This window comes from Schistocerca nitens, chromosome 7 (assembly GCF_023898315.1).
Source record: "Schistocerca nitens isolate TAMUIC-IGC-003100 chromosome 7, iqSchNite1.1, whole genome shotgun sequence".
Taxonomy (NCBI): domain Eukaryota; kingdom Metazoa; phylum Arthropoda; class Insecta; order Orthoptera; family Acrididae; genus Schistocerca; species Schistocerca nitens.
This window is the reverse complement of record NC_064620.1, coordinates 105,232,487-105,254,090: the sequence shown is the minus strand read 5'-3', so window position 1 is coordinate 105,254,090 and position 21,604 is coordinate 105,232,487.

Sequence of the window (21,604 nt, the reverse complement as noted above, 5' to 3'; positions counted from 1 at the left end):
CTCGCCTCACTGTGGTAGAAGCTATGGTGAATGTTTGCACTATTCTGTAACTGCCACTACAGCAGCCCCACATCATATGAATAATTAGAAGGTGGTTCAATGAAGCCTCTTCCAGGCATTTAATTGTGAGTTGTAGAATAGTCATGTAGATGTAGATATCATTGGTAACCTTTAAGACAACATCTGCCCTCAAAGCTTCACTCTTGAACAGTACGCAGGAAAATTAAACACTTAAATCCTTCTGCTTGAGCTCTGATTTCTCTTAGTTTATTACGATGATCATTTCTTCCTATTTAGGTGGGTGCCAACAAAATATTTTTGCATTTGGAGGAGAGAGTTGGTGATTGAAATTTCATGAGAAGATCAAGCCACAATGAAAAACACTTTTGACAGTTGGCTCCCTAGTTTGTATGTCATGTCCGTCGCACTTTCTCCCCTGTTTTGCAATAATACAAAATTGGTGCCCTCCTTTGGACTTTTTCGATGTCCTCCATCAATCCTTTCTGATGTGTATCCCACACTGTGCAGCGATTCTCCAGAAGAGGACAGATAAGTGTAAAGTAGGCAGCCTTTTTAGTAGACCTCTTGCATTTTCTAAGTATTCTGCCAAGTAATCACTGTCTATGGTTCACTTTCCTCACTACATTATCCATGTGATAGTTCCAATTGAAGTTATTTGTAATTGTAATCCCTAAGTACTTAGTTGAATTCACAGCTTTTCATTATTTAGGGTCAATTGCCACTTTTTGCACCCGTACCGATATATTGTCTAAATAATTTTGCATTTAGTTTTGATTTTCTGATGACTTTAGTATGTGGTAAATGAGAGCATCATCTCCAAACAATCTTAAAAGGTCTGCTCAAATTGTCTCTTAAATCATTCATAAAGTTCAGGAACAGCAGAGAGCCTATAATACTTTTTTGGAGAATGTCAGTTACTGCTTCTGTTTTACTTGATGACTTTTCATCAATTACTATGAACTGTGACCTTTCTGACAGGAAATTACAAATCCATTCACTCAACTGAGATGACAGTCCATAGGTACACAATTTGATTAGAAGTTTTGAGAAGAATGATGATCAAAGCCTTCTGGAAACATAACTATATGGAATCAATTTGACATTGCGTGTCAATAGCACTCATTACTTTGTGAGAATAGAGAGCCAGTTGTGTTTCACAAGCACTATATTTTCTCAATCCATGTTGCCTATTTGTCAATAAATCATTTTCTTCACAGAAATTCATAATGTTCAAACACAATTCATGTTCCAAAATCCTACTGCAAATTGACATTAGTGATACAGGTCTGTAATTAAGTGGACTACTCCTATTTCCTTTCTTGTGTGTTGGTGGACATGTGCAAATTTCCAGTCTTCACGTGCAGACCTTTTGACAAGCGAGCAGCTGTATATGACTGCTAAGTATGGAGCTATTGTTTCAGCATACTCTGAAAGGAGTACATGTACTGTCTGACTGAAGTCCTTGCCTTTATTAACTGGTTTAAGCTGCTTCACTACACTAAGGATAAATATGTTTAAGTTACTCATGTTGGTAGTTGAAAACCATGTTTAGTAGCCCTTCTTAAGTGACACTGTCATTAGCAACATTATCATTGCTATTGCAAAGTAAAGGTATTGACTGTCTCTTGCTGCTAGTGTACTTTACACACAACCAGAATCTCTCTGGGTATTCTGCAAGATTTTGACACAGAGTTTCATTGTGGAAACTATTAAAGGCATCTCAAGTTAAAGATCATGCTGAATTTCGGTCTTCTGTAAAACTTCGTCAGTCTTGGGGATTTTGCAATCTCTTTTAAATTTGCCTTGCTTTTTTCAAGGCTTCTGCAACAGTGTTCTGACCTATTTTTGTGCTATGAGGGATCAGTATCATCTCTTATTAATTTATTTAGTACATATCTCTCAATTGCCATCAGTACTATTTCTTTGCATTTACATAGTCATATTTGAAGGAGTGGAGATTGTCTCTTAGGAAGGCATCAAGCGAATTTTTATATACTTTTTTAAATATATATGTTTTGCATTTATTTTTGGTGGATTTGGATGTTGCAGTAATCAGTCTTACTGCAACAACCTTGTGGTCATTAATTCCTGTATCCATCATGATGTTCCCTATTTGCTCAGAATAATTTTATCTACTTCAATTTCACTGCAAGGTATACTACCTCTCACAGCAATAAACACTCCACCACCAACTGTATTTAATCTATCCTTTCTGAACACAGTTATGTTTTTTGTAAAAATGTTAGCTGAACTGATCTCTAGCTTTAGCCAGCTTTCTGTGCAACAATTTGAGCTGCAGTGCTTACTATTAGCATTTGGAGCTCTGGTTTTTTCCCAACACAGCAACAACAATTTAGTACCGTAATATGTATTGTTCCTAGATCTACCCTTGTCCAGTGTTTGACCTGAACCCTTTGAAACTGAAGTCCCATTGAGCGAGGTGGTGCAGTGATTAGCACATGGGACTCGCATTCAGGACGATGACAGTTCAATCCCACATCCGGCCATCCCGATTAGGTTTTCTGTAATTTCCCTAAATCACTCCAGGCAAATGCCGGGATGGTTCCTTTGAAAGGGCAAAAAAAAAAAAAAAAAAAAAAAAAAAAAAAAAAAAAAAAAAAAAAAACAGTCCACTCCACAGATCCCCTGGTACACATGTAGCTGCTTCCTTTGACCCCTGCCCTGTTAGGTAGAACCTGATACCCCACCACTCTATGGCGCAAGTCAAGGAATCTGCAGCCTACATGGTTACAGAACCATCTGAGCCTTTGATTCAAACCCTCCAGTCGACTCTGCACACAGAGAGTCCTGTCAATGATGCTGCAGATGGTGAGCTCTGGCTTCATCTTGCAAGTGAGACTAGCTATCTTTACCCCTCCAGATAGCTGCCCAAAACCAGAGAGCTCTTCCAAAACAAAGCAGTACATACCATTGGTACAAACCTGAGATACCACCTGCAGTTGGTTGCACCCTGTGCTCTTCATGGCATTCAGAAGCAACTGTTCCACATCTGGAATGACTCCTCCTGATATGCCCACTGTATTCCTTCCCCTCCATGGAAGCCCTACCCCTAATGGACCCCATAACCCTCCTAATGGTGGAGCCCCCAACAACCAGTAATTATGCCCTCTGTGACTATGCAGGTCTTGCAGTCTGAGAGTCTTCCCTTGAAATAGGGCAAGTGACTGCATCTGGCTCATGATGTTTGTCAGATGCAGACAGTGCCTAAAAATCTATTTAACAGGTGAATCAGGGAGACCCCCTGAAAGTCTTTCACTGCCTGCCACACCTTTGAATGCCCCCCAACTCAGCCACAGGTGAGGGTTCAGCCTCAATACAGGCAGTACCCAGGCAGCTGCAATAGCAGATTGATCAGGTGGGGGGGCATGTGATGTGGTGCATCTCCCTTGGATCCCCATGTCCTTTCCCCCCACAGTGTTTGCTAAGTACATTATTTATATTCCAGCCATGACATTCCAATATCACAGAGATAAATTACGTGGCCAAAAGTCACTGTGACAAATGTAAACTTGTTATACCATTTATAACCAGTTAAGTTAAGGAACAAGTACCTTGGAGAGCAACTGTCAGTTCTGTTCAGTATGAGTACTGGTGTGAGCCATTGAAGTCTCCAATAAAACTGTCACAGTAAAATTGTATGTGTTAGCAACAAAAAATATTTCAAACTGTACAAGTTCTAGGATGTAATAGCCAGTATCACAACACCTGGGTTCCCACAAACAGCTGAATTGTTGGTTGCTGTGGGAGACTGGTCTGTAACATAGCCCAAGGTCTAGGCCACAATGGAAGGTGACTCTTTGGTTGTGAATTGCCAAATCCAACAAATGTGAATACCTAATAAAGGCTGTGATAACACCTTGATCTGTGTCAAACTTTATGTGTCTAATCACTGAACAATGGCCGGAACCTACATCAAGGATAGTGAAGGAAAAACATAAATGCACAACACTGTTTTTCAAATGTTCCTTTACAAAAGATGATCTGGGGGATTTGATTTGATACCACTGCACAGTTAAGTGATATACTGATTGAGAAACAGCTGAAATCACTAAAAATTGAATGAGGTCCCAGGTCCAAATAGAATCGCTGACAAATTCTATAAGAATTTGCAGCTGAGCTAAAATCTCTGTTAACCATAAAATATTATAGATCCCTTGAGAAAATAAATCCAGACCAGTGGTTGGTGGAAAGCACAAGTCACACTCATCTAGAAGGGTGGCAGAGGTAACCCACAAAAAATTAACAGTCAATATTGTTGAGATGCATCTGTTGTAGAATCTTATTACATTCTGAGGTCAAATATAATGAGGAATCTTTGACAGAGTCCCCTTTCCAGACCAACCAGCATGGCTTCCAAAAACACTGTTCATTCAAAAACCCAATTTGCACTCTTCTCACATATCATAAAGCCATAGTCCACAGAAGAACAGATGGGGACAGTATTTCTGAACTTCTGAAAAACTTTTGGATTTGTCTGTAAAGGCTGCCCCCCCCCCCTCCCTACCCAAAATACTTCCCTCCATTTCCAATCTTTAAAACTCTATGATGACTCAAGATGTGCCCTTTCGACGATCCCTCCCTTCTGTAAGTAGTGCCATAAATTTCATTTATCTCCATGAAAGCTTTAGTTATTGTTCTGTAGTGCTGCTTTTCAAAAGGTTCTATTCTCTCCTGGTTTGAACTGTTTATCATTCTCGTTTAACTTCCATAAAAGACTACACACCATACAGAAATATTGAGGAAAGTCATCCTGGCACTTAAATTTATATGTGATGTTACAAATTTTCTCTTTTTCAGAAACACTTTTCTTGCCGTTGTCAGTCAGCATCATCTCAACTACAGCCATTTTCAGTTAATTTTGTTGCCCAAACAAAAAACTCATGAGCTACTTTTAGTGCCTCATTTCTTGATGTAATGCTATCAGCATTTAACTCAACTATGTTTCATTACCCTTGCTTTAATTTACTTGATGTTCATCTTATAACCTCTTTTCAACAGCTGCTCTAAGTCCTTTGCTGTCTCAGAGAGGATTATGTCATAAAAAAACCTCAAATTGAAGTTTAATTCCATTCCCAAATTTCTCCTTGGTTTCCTTACTGTTTGCTCAATGTACAGACTGAACAGCGCCAGGGATAAGCTATAACCTCACAATTCTCAGCCACTGCTCACCTTTCAGACACTTCACAGCCTTCTTTGGAGTTGTTATATACTTCTTGAAGTTTGAAGATATTTTGCCTGTGTTGTAAATTATACGTGGGTGGTTTGAAAAGTTCTCAGAATGGAATAGAAAAGAAGTGCTTACTTCACTGAAACTTTTTTATTTTTCAATGTAGTCTCCTTGTAGATTAATGCAATTGGTCCAACAACGTTCCAGTGCCTTGATCCCATCTTGAAAATGAGTTTCCTCCAGGCCTGCAAAATAGTTGTCAACTCCAGCTATCAATTCTTCGTTTGAAATGAATCTTCATCCACCAAGAAAAATTTTCAGTTTTCGGAAGAGATAGAAGTCTGACAGAGCCATATCGGATGAATAAGGCAGGTGTGACAACAATTACTAGGTTTTCATAAACTATTTGACACAATGCCCCACTGCAAACTGTTAATGGAGGTACAAGCATACAATATAGGTAACCAGGTATGTGGCTGGCTCGTAGACTTAGTAAGTGATAGAACCAAGTACATTGTCCTCGATAGTGAGTGTTCATCACAGACAAGGGTATCGTCAGGAGTGCCCAGGAAAGTGTGACAGGAATGCAGTTATTTTCTATATTCATAAATGTTATAGCGAACAGGGTGGGCAGAAATCTGTGACTGTTTGCTGACGATGGTATGGTGTATGAGAAGGTGCCAAAGTTGAGTGATTATAGGAACATACAAGATTTGGTTACAATAATGTTTATTCAGAAAGCAAACTAATAGCGAAAGTGGAGGAGGAGGAGGAGGACATTAGTGTTTAACGTCCCGTCGACAACGAGGTCATTAGAGACGGAGCGCAAGCTCAGGTGAGGGAAGGATGGGGAAGGAAATCGGCCGTGCCCTTTCAAAGGAAGCATCCCGGCATTTGCCTGAAGCGATTTAGGGAAATCACGGAAAACCTAAATCAGGATGGCCGGAGACGGGATTGAACCGTCGTCCTCCCGAATGCGAGTCCAGTGTGCTAACCACTGCGCCACCTCGCTCGGTAATAGCGAAAGTGGTCGTATTTAGAATTACTGTTATACTCAAGCGCATATTCATTTGACACAGATTGATCATTCACAATCTCATCACGAATTACAAGCCCAATACTACACCTTGTTAACTACGCGAGAAGTTAGAGTTCACACCAGGTGCATGGCTGCTCACCACTCATAGACTAAGTCCTACGATACTACACAACACGAAATTTTCTAAGTTGTTTCACTTCCTAGCAACCTAAAGACTAACCGTCCGCTTTTGCAACTCCACCAGCACTGTCCCTCTGCCCGTCCCCGGCCACATTTCCCGTGCACCGAACATCCTCGCTCCACTGATTAGGGCAGTTCTCTTTCCTGAAGCCGCCCATCTGATTAGCTACAGCTTATTCTATACATTATTTTACCTTTTAACATATTTAAATAATCAGAGCTTGACCACTTTCACATTCTAAATAAAGTAACAATAATATCCATTACATAATAAACATTTAATTCTGATATGAATATAACAGAGGGAAACATTCCACGTGGAAAAAATATATCTAAAAAGAAAGATGATGAGACTTACCAAACAAAAGCGCTGGCAGGTCGATAGACACACAAACAAACACAAATATACACACAAAATTCAAGCTTTCGCAACAAACTGTTGCCTCATTAGGAAAGAGGGAAGGAGAGGGAAAGACGAAAGGATGTGGGTTTTAAGGGAGAGGGTAAGGAGTCATTCCAATCCCGGGAGCGGAAAGACTTACCTTAGGGGGAAAAAAGGACAGGTATACACTCGCACACACACACATATCCATCCACACATACAGACACAAGCAGACATATTTAAAGACAAAGAGTTTGGGCAGAGATGTCAGTCGAGGTGGAAGAGTAGAGGCAAAGAAGTTGTTGAGAGACAGGTGAGGTATGAGTGGCGGCAACTTGAAATTAGCGGAGATTGAGGCCTGGCGGATAACGAGAAGAGAGGATATACTGAAGGGCAAGTTCCCATCTCCGGAGTTCGGATAGGTTGGTGTTGGTGGGAAGTATCCAGATAACCCGGACGGTGTAACACTGTGCCAAGATGTGCTGGCTGTGCACCAAGGCATGTTTAGCCACAGGGTGATCCTCATTACCAACAAACACTGTCTGCCTGTGTCCATTCATGCAAATGGACAGTTTGTTGCTGGTCATTCCCACATAGAATGCATCACAGTGTAGGCAGGTCAGTTGGTAAATCACGTGGGTGCTTTCACACGTGGCTCTGCCTTTGATCGTGTACACCTTCCGGGTTACAGGACTGGAGTAGGTGGTGGTGGGAGGGTGCATGGGACAGGTTTTGCACCGGGGGCGGTTACAAGGATAGGAGCCAGAGGGTAGGGAAGGTGGTTTGGGGATTTCATAGGGATGAACTAACAGGTTACGAAGGTTAGGTGGACGGTGGAAAGACACTCTTGGCGGAGTGGGGAGGATTTCATGAAGGATGGATCTCATTTCAGGGCAGGATTTGAGGAAGTCGTATCCCTGCTGGAGAGCCACATTCAGAGTCTGGTCCAGTCCCGGAAAGTATCCTGTCACAAGTGGGGCACTTTTGTGGTTCTTCTGTGGGGGATTCTGGGTTTGAGGGGATGAGGAAGTGGCTCTGGTTATTTGCTTCTGTACCAGGCCGGGAGGGTAGTTGCGGGATGCGAAAGCTGTTGTCAGGTTGTTGGTGTAATGTTTCAGGGATTCCGGACTGGAGCAGATTCGTTTGCCACGAAGACCTAGGCTGTAGGGAAGGGACCGTTTGATGTGGAATGGGTGGCAGCTGTCATAATGGAGGTACTGTTGCTTGTTGGTGGGTTTGATGTGAACGGACGTGTGAAGTTGGCCATTGGACAGGTGGAGGTCAACGTCAAGGAAAGTGGCATGGGATTTGGAGTAGGACCAGGTGAATCTGATGGAACCAAAGGAGTTGAGGTTGGAGAGGAAATTCTGGAGTTCTTCTTCACTGTGAGTCCAGATCATGAAGATGTCATCAATAAATCTGTACCAAACTTTGGGTTGGCAGACCTGGGTAACCAAGAAGGCTTCCTCTAAGCGACCCATGAATAGGTTGGCGTACGTGGGGGCCATCCTGGTACCCATGGCTGTTCCCTTTAATTGTTGGTATGTCTGGCCTTCAAAAGTGAAGAAGTTGTGGGTCAGGATGAAGCTGGCTAAGGTAATGAGGAAAGAGGTTTTAGGTAGGGTGGCAGGTGATCGGCGTGAAAGGAAATGCTCCATCGCAGCGAGGCCCTGGACGTGCGGAATATTTGTGTATAAGGAAGTGGCATCAATGGTTACAAGGATGGTTTCCGGGGGTAACAGATTGGGTAAGGATTCCAGGCGTTCAAGGAAGTTCCAGCTACAAGCTGGTTACCAAGCCCCCACAGAACGTATCTCTGCCTATGTAGATCAACACCTTCAACCCATTACATGCAGTCTCCCATCCTTCATCAAAGACACCAACCACTTCCTTGAACGCCTGGAATCCTTACCCAATCTGTTACCCCCGGAAACCATCCTTGTAACCATTGATGGCACTTCCTTATACACAAATATTCCGCACGTCCAGGGCCTCGCTGCGATGGAGCATTTCCTTTCACGCCGATCACCTGCCACCCTACCTAAAACCTCTTTCCTCATTACCTTAGCCAGCTTCATCCTGACCCACAACTTCTTCACTTTTGAAGGCCAGACATACCAACAATTAAAGGGAACAGCCATGGGTACCAGGATGGCCCCCACGTACGCCAACCTATTCATGGGTCGCTTAGAGGAAGCCTTCTTGGTTACCCAGGTCTGCCAACCCAAAGTTTGGTACAGATTTATTGATGACATCTTCATGATCTGGACTCACAGTGAAGAAGAACTCCAGAATTTCCTCTCCAACCTCAACTCCTTTGGTTCCATCAGATTCACCTGGTCCTACTCCAAATCCCATGCCACTTTCCTTGACGTTGACCTCCACCTGTCCAATGGCCAACTTCACACGTCCGTTCACATCAAACCCACCAACAAGCAACAGTACCTCCATTATGACAGCTGCCACCCATTCCACATCAAACGGTCCCTTCCCTACAGCCTAGGTCTTCGTGGCAAACGAATCTGCTCCAGTCCGGAATCCCTGAAACATTACACCAACAACCTGACAACAGCTTTCGCATCCCGCAACTACCCTCCCGGCCTGGTACAGAAGCAAATAACCAGAGCCACTTCCTCATCCCCTCAAACCCAGAATCCCCCACAGAAGAACCACAAAAGTGCCCCACTTGTGACAGGATACTTTCCGGGACTGGACCAGACTCTGAATGTGGCTCTCCAGCAGGGATATGACTTCCTCAAATCCTGCCCTGAAATGAGATCCATCCTTCATGAAATCCTCCCCACTCCGCCAAGAGTGTCTTTCCGCCGTCCACCTAACCTTCGTAACCTGTTAGTTCATCCCTATGAAATCCCCAAACCACCTTCCCTACCCTCTGGCTCCTATCCTTGTAACCGCCCCCGGTGCAAAACCTGTCCCATGCACCCTCCCACCACCACCTACTCCAGTCCTGTAACCCGGAAGGTGTACACGATCAAAGGCAGAGCCACGTGTGAAAGCACCCACGTGATTTACCAACTGACCTGCCTACACTGTGATGCATTCTATGTGGGAATGACCAGCAACAAACTGTCCATTCGCATGAATGGACACAGGCAGACAGTGTTTGTTGGTAATGAGGATCACCCTGTGGCTAAACATGCCTTGGTGCACAGCCAGCACATCTTGGCACAGTGTTACACCGTCCGGGTTATCTGGATACTTCCCACCAACACCAACCTATCCGAACTCCGGAGATGGGAACTTGCCCTTCAGTATATCCTCTCTTCTCGTTATCCGCCAGGCCTCAATCTCCGCTAATTTCAAGTTGCCGCCACTCATACCTCACCTGTCTCTCAACAACTTCTTTGCCTCTACTCTTCCACCTCGACTGACATCTCTGCCCAAACTCTTTGTCTTTAAATATGTCTGCTTGTGTCTGTATGTGTGGATGGATATGTGTGTGTGTGCGAGTGTATACCTGTCCTTTTTTCCCCCTAAGGTAAGTCTTTCCGCTCCCGGGATTGGAATGACTCCTTACCCTCTCCCTTAAAACCCACATCCTTTCGTCTTTCCCTCTCCTTCCCTCTTTCCTGATGAGGCAACAGTTTGTTGCGAAAGCTTGAATTTTGTGTGTATATTTGTGTTTGTTTGTGTGTCTATCGACCTGCCAGCGCTTTTGTTTGGTAAGTCTCATCATCTTTCTTTTTAGAAACATTTAATTCTTTTACATAAAACCAATACAATTTCCTTCTTAGCTTTGAATGCCATGGCCAGTAGCCTTGCACCAATGTGCTTTCTAATAAATAAATAAAGAACAAAAGTAACTATTATGCACTCAACTTTACAACAAATATTCTATTACCTAATGAGTCAATAAGGTGTCATGCTGTAATCGTTCAGTGTGGTTTGTGTGGAGGAAATGATGATCTGATGCTTAACTGAAAATACTGACAATTTAAATTTACTATATCTTTTAAACAAATAAAGTTACAGAGTTGATATTTACAACATTTGTCATTTTAATGATGCGCTCCTATATGAAATGTCGATTGTTACGATCAACCAAAGCGTTCAGATTTTAGCACTCATGTCTTTGTTACAAAACTTGTTAATTTCACTTTAACAGTAAATCCTAAACTATTATAGATATGATCACTATTCAAGTTTTATTGGGTTCACCATGAAAATTTATGAAGGATGGTACTGTGTCTTCATTGCCTGAATTACTACAGAATTAAATAGTTGTCATAAATGTTTCTCTTTATGGCCAATCTTAGGTCCACCATATCTAACATTGCTGCATCCCTCCGGCCACAAACAACTTCTATGGGGTTTCCCTATGACATAGGTTCTCATCCGTCTCACTCACACACTACAGCACTTAGACCTCATTGAGTACAATAGACGCCTGTGAATTTCCCCATCTTGTGGCGATCTGCGCTCTTTGTGACTCACGGTCCTGGACGACAGGGTTCGTTGCGCAATTCCTGAAGGCTGACTCTTTCAGCCATATACTTAAATGAGAGCAAAATGCTCATTAATTCACATGCTACTGCAGTTGTCATCTCAGTTCATCTATGGCTGCTGCAAGTTGTACTTTTCCCGGCGAGGCGTCTTGTTTGGATGTGTCCACCTGTGTGCTGATTGGCTGCTCCTGTACTCGATGGCTGCTTCCATAGAAAATGATCGCTGATTGGCTGCTGTCATACTGTGGCCATGAAACTGAAGTGCTGATTGGCTGTTGCATCTCCTTCATTAATATCACTTTACTGTAAACCACTTGAGTTCACTGTCAAAGTTTGCTAGTCCTAGTTTACTGTGCCCACATAAATAGGCCTCGCCTGCAAGGGCACCATATGTGAAGTTTGCACAAGTAAAAATAGAATCTTCCTGCAATACACCTAATATTGTGGCTGATGTAAAAGAACATGATCGATTGATAATTCATACAATAAACATTTTAAAACAGGTGTTGAAATTATTAAATATAAAACTGAATGAAAAGTACAATAGTCCACTGTAGCTATATTTATTCAAGTCATTATGGACCTACACGACCAGTTTCACAACTTTTAAGTTGCATTTCTGTGTATATAAATGCTTTGTCATAGGGTGTGGAGAGCAGTTACAGAATGTGACAGAGCAACTGTTGACATGGTTAGGCAAAACTCTTAGCCCTCCTCAATTGACAAAAAAAATCATCAATCGATAAAAATACCATCATCTATGATGAATGTCATGCTAAAATCACAAACTGTAATCACTTTACTTATTAAAATATGTTCTTGTCGGCCCATGACAACCTACAGAAGAAAACCAGAAAGTGCTTCAGAAGTTTTGGGAAGAACTAGATTAAGATTCCAAATAAAACAATTTTGAACATTGCGTCACTTTAATGGAACCCATAAGAAAGAATTTAGATACTCTAATGAGTATAGAATGATAGTAACTCCAACCATGAAAAATATTTCCTCTAATAGGTTGGTACATAAGTAAATAGTGTTTTTGTTCTGCATGTTGGTATTCCAGCTGCTAAGGTTCTATTTGTTGATCATCAGTTTTTATTTGTAGCTAACTGTTGCTATTTGAGTTTACATATTTTCATTTTGTCATTTGGAGATAGTGAGTGGAGCTGTGGACGCTAGAAAATGGAGTGCCAAGTGGAGAAATCAGAACATTTCCAACATATTCTTCTGTTCGAGTTCAGTAGAGGTGTGATGGCAGTAGGGGCAGCCAGAAACATTTGTGCCATGTTTGGGGATAATGCCATTGGACAGAACACAGCAAGAAAATATTTTTCTCATTTTAATGAGGATCATTTTGACATTAGTGACTCTCTACATTCAGGAAGACCTTTGGGCTTTCACGAAGATTGGTTATACACATGAATCCACAATTATCCACATCAGTGCACTCAAGAAATGGCATAAGTGATTAACTGTGATCATTCCACCATTTGTACAAAATCTGCATACAGTGGGAAAGTTTCAAAAATTTGGTATAGAGGTACCACATGCTCTAAGCCAAAAATCACAAACATCAGCAGATGGTCACATGTGCATCTCTGCTTGTTCATCATGAACTGGCTCATGTACAACACCAACCATTCCTATCCCATGTCATTGCTGGTGATGAGAAATGGTATCTTTATGCTAACATAAGGAAAGGAAAGAAAGGGCTGAGTCCAAACAAAACAGCAACTCCTAGTACAAAGACATGCATCCATCCACAAAAGATAATGTTATGCATCTGCTGGAACAGTAAGGGTGTACTACGAATTGCTTGCCCAAGGTGTAACCATCACTGCTGGCATATGCTGTTGACAACTGAGACATTTTGTATGCACAATCCAAGAGCAACAATCAGGAAGATGCATGAAGTGATGCTACACCAAGATAATACCCTCCCGCATTCTTCTAGATTGACAAAAAAAGCTATGCAGGAGTTGGGTTGGAAAATCATTCTGCATCCAGCTTCTTCACCTTTTCTTGTGCCTTCAGATTTTTGCCTTTTCCACTCTCTATTGAACAACCTCCAATGAACTTCCTTTCTAGTAAATATGCACACCAAACATGCCTCAACAATTTCTTCACCTCAAAACCATGTGATTTCTATGATTCCAGAATTGAAAAGTTACCGCAGCATTGACAGATTATTGTAAATAGTGAAGAAGAATGTTTTATTGATGACTAAAGTCTCTGTTATGCATATCTGCTGTGTTTATTAAGCTTATGGAAAAGTGTTACAAACTTATGCGCCAACCCAATATAATGAGAGTACTCTGATGACGATTTCAGCTTTGAATGCAGTTTGTATCACGAAAGTTTGACTTTGAGTGGAGATACTAAAGTATATAATGATTTTATGTTTTGTAGTAAGCATATGAACGTGGATGGATATATGAATGGAGTATTAAGTTATGAATGCACATTACGTAAGTTGTCTTGTCATTTACTGTCTGTTGGGAGAGCAACATTTGTTAGTAGTGGACTCTGTGCTGCATCAGACATCCTACATTATGTAGATGCACTGTATTTCGTAATAAGAAATATATTATTTAACAGAAAGGTTGAAAGTAAAGACTTGGTGTATCTATTCTCCTGGCCCTGAGGGAACCTAAAGACCATTACGGATGCAATGTGCCTCAAGTTAAAGTCATCAAACTGGAGAAAGGCCTAGGGTTTATTTCAAAGCTGTAGACTGAACTTTTACAATTTTGTTTATTTTTATTACTTGCTTTGTTTACTCCTTAACATGCTAGGAGAGGTTAAAATATCCAAATTATTGGCAACAGTATTTTAAGGTAGCACATAGGAGTGAAGATTTTACAGATGTCACTGCACTCCAGTATAATGATCAGTGATCTGAAATATGGTAATATAAAAGGTAGTAAACTGTTTGTGATATCAGTACTGATGTAACAAACAAAAAGAAGAACAGGCATGAATGTTAATTTAGAGACGTGTTGAAACGCAAGTATATAGCGACGAGGAAGATTTGAAAGATTACAGAGCAGTGTCTTCATTTAAATGAATAGGGAAAGGGTTATGATGCTTCACATATTGGCAGTTGTTTGTGATACGGTGTACCCGATATAATGAATGTGTTGTAGGGTAAAGGGTATGCGGACCCATAGAAGGGATGCCCTATACGTAGGTCAGATGAATCCACAGACAGAATGGCCTGAACCGAATTAAGGCAGGTGGACTTGTAAAGGGACACTGGTCTTAAATTGAAAGGTAATTAAGAAGTATCTGCCCATAGAAGGTACTGTAGAAGCAAGTAATTGTTGTTCCCATTTACGAAGGGTTCTCCAAACTAGTACCACGTAGAGAGATTTACCTGATTAGTGAGGGAATAAAACAACAGTATTTCCATGCATGCTTCACTTCAGAAGTGTCTAGGATTTGCATTTAGCAATCGTGGATGAAGTGCATGTAACTATCCTATGCTTAAGATGTGGCAAGTTAGAGCGGAGTAACATTGGCTACCTTGGTTGCCTAAGAGAGGCGGTCCTGAATTTAGTGACAAGCCAAAGGAAGCTTGCAAACTATTATGCATATAAACCCTCTTGTTACATGGAGAGATAACCTAAAGTGAAATGGAAATAATTCATAAACATTGTATGGGAGTAAGTTAATGAAATGGTGATATGTAATATTTGAGAACATTTCTCAAGGAGAGCATCAGTTTTTCTTAGTGTTATAAAATGTACATAAACAGTCTCGGCCACAAGAAACCTTTATTTTTGTGGTTACCAGTTTCAGTCAGTTTCTGACAATCTTCAGATCTTACGCCATGAAGTGGTCAGAAACTGACAAACCAATAACCACAAAAATAAAGGTTTCTTGCAGTTGAGACTGTTTATGTTCATTTTAAAATGGTAATACATTTCATAACTGATTATGGCACCCACATGTGAACTGTACAGATAATTGGCTAAGCAAAAAGTAAACATGAAATGGTAGATACTTTAGGAGTGCGATGATTTAGTAAGAAACAGTCCATTAGCATAGTGAAATATTATGCAGATAGAAAGATATAAAGTAAAGTAGAAGGTAACTTTAAGATAAAAGGATTGAAGTGGAGAGCGAAGCTCTCGTTGATACTCGAAAATAAAGTTTAAGCATATTGCAACGATTACAATCGTGTATGCAGAGAAATGTTAATTGAGATCATAGTAGTTGTGATTTATATGAAATAAGGCTATCAACGACAATGCGTATGGTAAATACAAAAAAATAAGGGTTTTCAGTAAACCAGATCCCAATTAATAAAGACAGAAGCAAAAGTTAGAGAGATAGGGAATGAAAGATAAGATCTAGGCTCTTACCTACTTTCATAGTTATGAAATAAAAGTTTGAGTGGGTCCTCATGGATATTAGTTGTAAATAATATTATGGTAATTAAAATCATGATATTCCAAGCTTTTATAATTAAGTGATTCAGACAGTTTACAGAACATCTGTCATCTCAACAGGGACACATAAAGTGTGACACGACATTTTTATAAAATGACTCATCCCACTTCCAGACTTCTGTGATGATGAAAGATTTTTGTGACATTCAGTAGCAAGTGTTGGGGCAGCCCACTGTGGAAGATATTATTATATATATGCAGATGGGAGAACATCTTGAATCAATCACATCTACAATGTGGGACAATGAGCGAGCATCTCCACCTGCTGGTTGCGACCACTTGTTACTTGGCGTCATGGATTGAAGATGTTTAGAAGACAAGAAGGAAAAGAAAGGAAGGTCATGGCTACAATGGATGCAGCAACTTATGACTGTTGAATTAGCTTCTGTTAAGATAGATTCTTCTTGCTTGCTTTTGCTCAAGCTTCATATGTTTATGTTACCTTAGAAACTCTTTACATCCTATGATTCTTTCAATTCATCCACTTCCTTTCTTTCTCCAATTTTAATCTGCTGTATATAATAAATAAATTATGATGAAGATCCACATCTGCCCTTGGAATTCCAGCTGAAGCTCCAAATTCAAATTTTGTCGTACCACAAGTACTCTGCTTGAAACCTTCTGGTGTCTCCAGGTCTCTTCCACATATACAATATTCTTTCATGATTTTGAAACCAAGTATTGGCAATGTTTAAATTGCACTCTGTGGAAAATTTTATGAGGTGGCTTCCCATTTCATTCCTCTCTTTCAGTCCACATTTTCCTACTAACAAATTACAGTCTCGAATAACATACTGTCTCCTCCCTACCAGAAAGTGCTCAATCTAGTCACAGATTGACCTCATAAGTCATACTTTTGACATTAAGTGTAGGTGTAATACTGAAACAAATGCTTTTAAGAAATCAAGAAATATTACATCTACCTGACTGCCTTGATCCAAAGCTTTCAGAATGCCATGTGAGAAAAGTGCGAGTTGGGCTTCACGATTGATGTTTTTAAAATCCATGCTGGTTGGCTTTGAGGTGGTCATTCTGTTCAAGATAACTCATTATCTTTGAGCTCAGAATATGTTCTAAGTTTCTACAACAAACTGATGTCAAGGATATTAGATAGTAGTTTTGTGTATCACTTAATACTATCTTTCTTGTAGACGGGTGTGACCTGTACCTTTTTCCAAGAACTGGGCACAGTTTTTTGTTTGAGGGATCTACGATATATTATAGTTAGAAGAGGGGCTAACTCAGCCACAATTTCAGTATAGAATCTGACAGGAATTCCATTGGGTATTGGAGCTTTGTTCAGTTTTAGCAGTTTCAGTTGTTTCTGAACACCACAGACACCAATACTTATTTAATTTATGTTTTGAGTGGTATGAGGATTAAATTTGAGCAGTTCTCCTGGGTTTTCCTTTGTAAAGGAACATTTGAAAACTGAGTTAAGCATTTCAGCTTCTGCTTTGCTACCCTCAATTTCAGGTCCTGCCTTGTTCGCTAGGGACTGGACATTAACATTGGTGTCACTAACAGCCTATACACATGACTGGAATTTCTTTGGGGTCTGTGAAAGATAACTTGACAACATTCTACTACAGTAGTCATTGAGGGCATCACCCATTGTCCTGTGGACAGCCAAAAGTGTTTCATTCATCTATCTATATCCCTATGCTTTGTTTTACATGTATTATGCAGTAATCTCAATTTTTTTACAGTGGCTATACCATGGAGGTTTCCTCTCATTATTAACTAGGTACATACATATTCAGTGCACGGTCAACTATTCTTTTAAACTTGAGCCAGAGTTGCTCTACATGCTCCTGCCCTATGCTGAAAGTTTCAAGTTCCTCACCGAGATATAACACAACTAATTTTTTTATCTAGTTTACCGAACATATAGGAAAAGACTGAGTGCTACTTGCCATAAAGACGACAGGTCAAGTCGCACACAGGCATAATTATAAAGAGAGAGAGAGAGAGAGAGAGAGAGAGAGAGAGACTCTCTCTCTCTCTCTCTCTCTCTCTGTCTGTGTGTCTCTTTCACTGACGAAGGCTGTGGCCGAAAGCTGTGTGTTTTAATTGTGCCTGTCTGCAACTTCACGTGTCCTCCTTACGGTAAATAGCAATCTGTCTTTTCCTACATTGTTAATATTCTTACCTGGAGTTTCCGTTGTTTGATCATTGAACATAGATGTGTCTTTCTGCTCGTTTTAATTGTCCTTTGATAATCATCATTGTCTCAACCAAATCACGCTTACTGATACTAGTTTTGATGTAGACATCCTCAGAGGGGTCAGGTCTATTTGTTACCATTAAATCCAACATATTTCCATCATGAGTGCAGTTCCTAACTGTCTGTTCTAGATAGTTTCAGAGAAGGCACTTAATAAATTTTCACAGGATGTCTTACACCCACCACTAACAACAATGTAATTTTCCCCATTATTTGTTGGATTATTAAAGTCTCCACTGATGATTCCAATATGATTGGGGGACTTAAGTACAACTGAAGTGAGGTTTTCTCCAGATGAATCTGGTGGGTAATAGTAGGATCCAATTATTATTATTTTAGGCACACCCCTGATACTGAGTTTGCCCAATAAATCTCACATGCAGCTTCAATTTCTGTCTGGGTGCATTTTAGTTTCTTGTGACAAATACACCACTTCCATTTCCCATTTTCCTATTCTTTCATCCAGGGTTGCCACAAGTTTCCCCACATGATATTTCGTGATTTCCAGACAAGTTTTAGTATTTATCCATGACAAATTTTGAGATCTCAAGGGTAAGTTAAGATGTAAGTTGACAATGTGTCTTTGCAGCTACTGTGCAAGAAACAATATTGCAACCGAGGAAATAAACGTGCAAGCAGATGGCGTTTCCCGATGTGGGCAAAAATCTTAATCAACATCTTTTGTAATGAACTGTTTTTAGATGGAGAAAGCAAGCCAAATAGTATATTTCATTAAGACCACTGATGTTATTTTATTTCAGTAAAACAAAACACATTGGGTGAAAAAAACACACATTTGCTCAGAGTCGCAAGACAGATTAACAATACCTTCACTGATTTCAGAAATAACCTCAGAAAAAAGTTGACCTTTTGAAAGAAGTGTATAAGATGGGGAAGAATTGTGTAAACCAACACTTTAGGTGACGGTCAATAAAATGTTGGTTCTGCTATGTTCGTTGTTGTCGGTTATTACCCAATGTGTTATATCTATTATTTTACAGGTATTGCATGGTTTTTCCTTCAAGAAATACACGAGTGCATAGCGTACAAACTGCCAGCAACCACCACAATTTTCTTCTTCTTATAGTCCATATTTTCTAATATACGAACTACTTTCGAAGTGCCAAAATGCACTAGAAGAAATAAAATGTCTATAATATGGGCACTGTGCAATGTACTTGCGGTGAGACAGTCACAATTCTTGAAATCCATCACCCATGGTCTCCGGCCCATCGAGGAGCACCACAGTCCTGGGTCCATGGATAAACCTTGAAAATCCACTGCATTACACTACACACAAAGTGACCAGGCCTGCAGGCAGATCGGTGAGACTAGATCCGACAGGCAGAGCCTGCACATTAGTGGGAACTGTATGGCTTCAAATCAGCACGCCCGATCCACTACAGATACTCGCAGCAGTGGCCTACAGTGTTGGCCCTTTGCAGTAATACACTCGTGTGGCCAGCTATTCACGAGCCACAGACAGCATGTTGATGGACTGAGACCATGGTGGTCAACCATGCAACATAACTTGTTCAAATACTCTGAGACTCAATAATAATGAAGATACGTGGCAAATCACCATAAAGATAATTGCTGACCCGCTGAAAGGCGCATAGGAAAGACAACCACACTATCACAATTAAATTTTCAGCCATGCTTTTGTCAGAAAATGAGAGCACACATGTGCACGCGCACACACACACACACACACACACACACACACACACACACACACACACACACAAAACTCTTGCACGCATTACCACCATCTCTGGCTGCTGCATCTACAGTCTCTGAGAATCAGGTCCAAACAAACCACTCCTCACGCCACCCTGTCTCTCATTGGCAGCTGGTAGTCTAGCAGCAAGAAGTGTTGGCAGCACTGACTGCAAGCTGAGACGAGTGGTAAGAAGGGGAAAAGCAGTAGGAATGAGGGAGTAGGGAAGCAGTGCATGTACTTGGCTGCACCCAACCAGCAACGATGTACGACACCTCAGTAAAAAAACCATTTCATCTACTGAGACAAAACCAAGATTTTTCCACTGCTTCTCTTCCAAATTTCCCCAACATGTTTGAAATACCCCGATTTCCAGAACCTGTGGCAACCCTGGATATACATTTAAATTTTCCCCAATAATCTCATTACTATCAATCTTGCTTTTCAACCAGCTTTCTGTACATACTTAGTAGTATGTGAGTTTCACTGCTTTTCCTGAGCGCTTCCAACTCTTACACTTTGTTGCGAATGCTTCTCCAGTTTACCATTAGGATTTTAATACTCTCACCTGTTGGAGGCATTTCTTTTGATGTTACACTGATGCTTCTGCATTTCCTACAGCTATTCTTATCTTGACTGGGTGGAGAGTCACCTAATCAAAAACTTTGTGTGCAACCCACGCACAGTTAGGTATGTAACAGCCTCTGATGTGTAGTGCACACCTGATCTATTTATGGGAACCCTACATTTCTCAATCCTATGCCACATGTCTGCTGCCTGGGGACAGTTTTGCCTCTGGGGTAATTTACCCAAGAGGATGAAGTCATCATTAAGCTAGTATGTCCTTGGAGAAATATAACGGCTGTAGTTTCCCCCTTGCTTTCAGCTGTTCACGGTACCACAGGACGTTCAGATCAGTGAATCATCCAAGCTGTTGCCTGTGCAACTTCTGAATAGTTTGCTGCCCAACTTCTAGAACCACGTTTGCCCGGTTTCTCCACAGATCCCTCTGTTGTGCTTACACCTACAGTCCATTGATCTGTGTCACAGCAGCACACATGACACTGGCAAAGCTCATTGTTTATGAAGAACAATCACATGGAGTATAAAATGAAATTTGTGGCTGCTCTGAGGATTTTTTTGGGTGCAGAATAATCAACGGAGGTAGAAGTAACTTCAGACGTGCCCTTTGGAAGTGTGTTGGAATCCTTACTTTCCACGCTGTATAATAATGATCTTAATACAATAGCAGTGGGTCACAACTGGAGTAACTCAACTCGTACAAATAGCTGGATGTGACAATTTGTGGGGATGTGAAATGGAATGATCACATAGGTTAATATTAACACTTGCAGAAATCTCCTCTCTCAAGCTTGAATGTTGTTATTTATGTTGTAACACATTTTGTCCAATCAGTAGTCAGCAATTAATTACAGTGACTGAAAGTCAGCCAAATACAACCCCTGCCAGTTCCCACAGATGTTTCATTGGGCTCTGTTCAGGACTTTCCTCTGCTAGATTCATTTCTACAGTTTTTTCTTCTATAAGTACAAAATTTGTTGTATTCCAAAACTGTTGTTAATCTGAACAAGGGAAAGGAAAAATTGCTAATTATGGTCGAAAGCTTGACTTCTGCCTCCACAATTTAGGCTTGAACAGTAACAAAGCAAACTATTTATTTCTACCTCCATACAACAATGACAAGACTAATTAACACTACTTGTATGTAAGATTTTGGGTTCAGAGGCTGCGGTTGATGTAAGATACTATTTACTGACATTTCACACTCTGCAGGAGATATCTGCAGAGAAACACTGTACAGTGGAAAAAACCTCAAAAGGTCCCAGCTTCAGGGGCCATTATGAGCTGTACCCAGGGTATTATTATTGATCATGTGATGCTAGTGCATCTCTGATAAGTGACAAAT